General features: G+C 39.1%; 1 non-coding gene across 1 annotated transcript; it reads left to right on the top strand.

Annotated features, from left to right (window-relative positions):
* The first annotated feature begins 554 nt into the window (after positions 1–554).
* LOC111813749 lies at positions 555–661 on the top strand. The gene has a single exon (XR_002818923.1). It is a non-coding gene; the product is annotated as a U6 spliceosomal RNA (small nuclear RNA).
* The last annotated feature ends 2,967 nt before the right edge of the window (positions 662–3,628 follow it).

The following is a 3,628-nucleotide window of genomic DNA, read 5'->3' on the forward strand; positions in this document are numbered from 1 at the left end:
TTCACAAAGGCCTGCAAGTGATTTGGGATTGGTTTATAAAAATATTGAAAGAAAATCCAAATTCAAAATAAGATAATCCTAGCTACTCTTATGAATAAGATTGTATCTGTGTGTGGTGTTTTGATATTGCCTGAAAGGAGAAAAGATAAGGATTGATGAACAGCAAGAAAAAAACCCTAAATCAACTAAAAATCTAAAGTGAGAGATGAGGTCACTACCTCTTAAAAATAACAATTGAAGAGATCTTTCAAAAGCATTTGACATAGATTACAGAGAGCACAAATATACTCCAACAAGTCTATAAACCAGGAAGGCATTTATAGTAAATTCATAATTTAGGAACAGGAAAATATTAACTATTTTATAAGGAAGAAATTGAGAATAGTTGCATAGAATTTGATCAAGAATTCTTTGTTCTGTGAACTTTCTCCAATACTATTTTATTTATTTATTTAGCACTACTGGGGATCAAACTTGGGACCTTGTGCTTGCCAGGCAGGCGCTTATGCCACTGAGCTCCCTGGCCTTCCAATACTATTTTAAAACACTGTATGGTGCTCACTTTGGCAGCACATATACTAAAATTGTAGTGATACAGAGAAGATTAGCATGACCCCTGCACAAGGATGACATGCAAATTCATGAAGCGTTCCATATAAAAAACAAATAAGAAAATCCTATTATATGTAAAAGTAGATTTTTAAAAATCTCCCTACATTGTTTCATTAATAATAGTTCATTTTTATGGGTTAAGGAACTCTGGCATCTTGGCTTATTCTATCTTTACATTTTCCATTTTTGAGGAGAGTACAAAAGCTAACTCACGTATTTAAATTGTAGCACGACAGTGAAATAGAACAGGTATCCTCACAGAACAGAAGACATGGCATGTGAAGCCTTAATCCATAATCTCTACCCATTAAGGATAGTGACAGGCCTTTTTCCCTATTCCTTCTTACTAATAATATATAGAATAAACTCTCCTCTTATTCCCTCTTAGCATCCCAGTGACTGGGTATGCTGTATAGCATCAGGAAGCCAAGGTATGACCAAGGGTAAAAATGGTTGTGGATCTATATCTTACACTAGGAAGCAATCATCTGAATTATGAGGCCATTCTCCCCAGGGGGACGTCACCACCTAGCCCGCCCCAGTGAAGACACAAAAGTTCATTTTGTTTTTTTTCTTTACAGGCCAGTCTGATCATCAGAACTGTGTTTCTGTGCTTCAAGTTAAAACTCTTTCTCTATTTTTTTCTTACATTTTAACTCTGTCTAATAAATATGCCTCTCTGTGTTCCTCTATGACATGTATTGAAATCTCTTATTTAGTGATAAGGTTGATGAACTTAGTATGGGGAAGGATAAGTTGGCGTCCTTTTTTCCTCTTTGGGGAATCACCATAGACCCTGTGTAGCAGAATGCCAATTTCATGATTTTCATCTGATTTATAGTAGCAGCTTCTAGGAAACATTAAACAGGTCATAGAGCAGGGGTCTCAGACAGTGTGATTTGCATTTCAGAACTGAAATCACAGGTGATGCTCATTAATAACATTGCATTCCCAGGATTTCCGAAAGTGTTTTAATCTTGATTTAGTTTAGAATTTTGTGAATTAGAGTTTCTTGGAATGAGATGGAAGGATCAGGTTTTGTATAAGAATCTAGTAACTCTATTTTTTAAGATAGCTGTAACAAAGTATCTCCTGTCTTAAATTTCCTTCTGTCCTATGGGGATGCTATCATACCATCAAGATCTTGGGCCTGTATCTCCTATTTTTTGAACCTGGATAGATTTATGGGTGATTCCCAATAGAGGGTGATAGAAGTGCCTTTGTATAGAAGATTGCTCCTAAGAGGCAATGTTTCCACCTTGCTCTCTGAAACACTCCTACTTGGAGTCCTGAGCCATCATCCAAGTCCTGCCCTGTGAAGGCTGCCTAGCTGTGTGGTGCACAGATAGGATACAGAAATTCTGGTGGACACTCTTAGTTTTCAAGAAATCCCAACTCTTAGGGTTTGTGTCTAACAGTCCTCTCAAAGCCTCATCAGTCACGGGGCAGACTTCTAGAGTTTGTGATTAACTCATGATCCACTGGGATGATGCGTGTGAGTACTACTCCCAGCCTGGGCTGGATAGCCTGAATTCAACATAAAGGAAAGAGACTTGCTCTCTGTAGCCACAGTTGCTGCTACTCCTCCATTTTGCTCTCTGCTCTTTGCCACCACCATGAAAAGCTGCTCTCTGTCATGTGCCACTCTGCATTGGAGCCAGTTGGGTATGGACTGAAACCTCCAGTAAATGTGAGCTAAATAAACCTTTCCTTCCCTCATTTTGCATGTTAGGTATTTGTCCCAGCAACAAGTTAAGAGTAAATGAGACACCAGTCCAAAACACTCTGTTGGAGAAGGCAGGCCTCCTAAACAGACCCCACCCAATGAGGATAAACAATAGCATTTGAGTTATCTTTGAGATTAGAATTAACTTTAATGTCAAGACAAAATCATTTAGTTTTTCATTCATACCATAAAACATTTAGAACAATCTGACATTGTTAGATACAGTAAAAACCAAAAGAGAAAATCCCATTGTTATAGAATATACATTAGTTTGGAAAAAAAAGAAAGAAGCAGCCATGTTGGTTTCTTTTGAGAACCATGAGGGAGAATCTTTTCCCTGACTCTCTCCCAGCTTTTGGTATTTTCTGGTGATCTTCGATGCTTCTTGGCTTGAAGAGACCACCCTGGTTGCTGCCATCATCTCCATCTGGCACTTTCTCTGGATGTTTATTTCCATCCTGGGCAACTTAGCAGGCTCTGTCTCAAATTGTAAAATGGGCTGGAGATGTCGCTCACTATTAGAGTGGTTGCCTAGCATACATGAGGCATTTGGTTTAATCCTTAGAACTATAGTAGAGGGAGACCCTATGTTCAAATAAAGTCACCTTTTGATGTACTGGGGGCTAAGATTTCAACATTTGAATTTAGGTGGGGATAGTCACAGTTCAGCCTGAACAAGATCTGAAGGACAAGCTCTGAAGAACACGGACCCAGTTATATAATAACAGGAGGCTGAGAATAAGGTAGATGTAAAAACAACTTCGATATTCAGGTGGGGGCCTGGGGAGATGGCTCAGTAGAATAAGTACTTGCCTGGCAAGTGTAAGGGCCAGAGTTCAATCTCCAGTTCCACAAAAAAAAAAAGATATTCAGGAACACACCAGTGGTTGATGACTGACAGACACGTAAAAAGGAAGGGCAGCTCAGTGTCCGTGTCACTGCCACAGTGAATGCTTCCTTGCTCTTTCTGCCTTTGGAGTCTCTACCCTCCCTTAAGCATCTATCTTCTAAAATACAAACAGAATCATTTTTAAAACGGAAATCTGATTCAGTCTTGCTTATCGTAAAATCTCCCATCATTCATCAGGGGCAAGATAAAGAACAAAATCTTCTGTGAGGTGCATGAGGTTTATCAACCCAGCTCAACTCTAGCAATGTTTCCAGCCCTTCTGTCAGTCAAGCTCACCAGAATCCCCAGTTCCCAGTGTCACTGTGCACTTTCAGAAATCTATTGTTGTTCAGGATGGATTTTCTACTGTTCAATCCTTTCTTTCTTCTTTCCTTCCTTCC

This window comes from Octodon degus, unplaced genomic scaffold, assembly GCF_000260255.1.
Source record: "Octodon degus isolate 3935 unplaced genomic scaffold, OctDeg1.0 scaffold00219, whole genome shotgun sequence".
Classification (NCBI taxonomy): Eukaryota; Metazoa; Chordata; class Mammalia; order Rodentia; family Octodontidae; genus Octodon; species Octodon degus.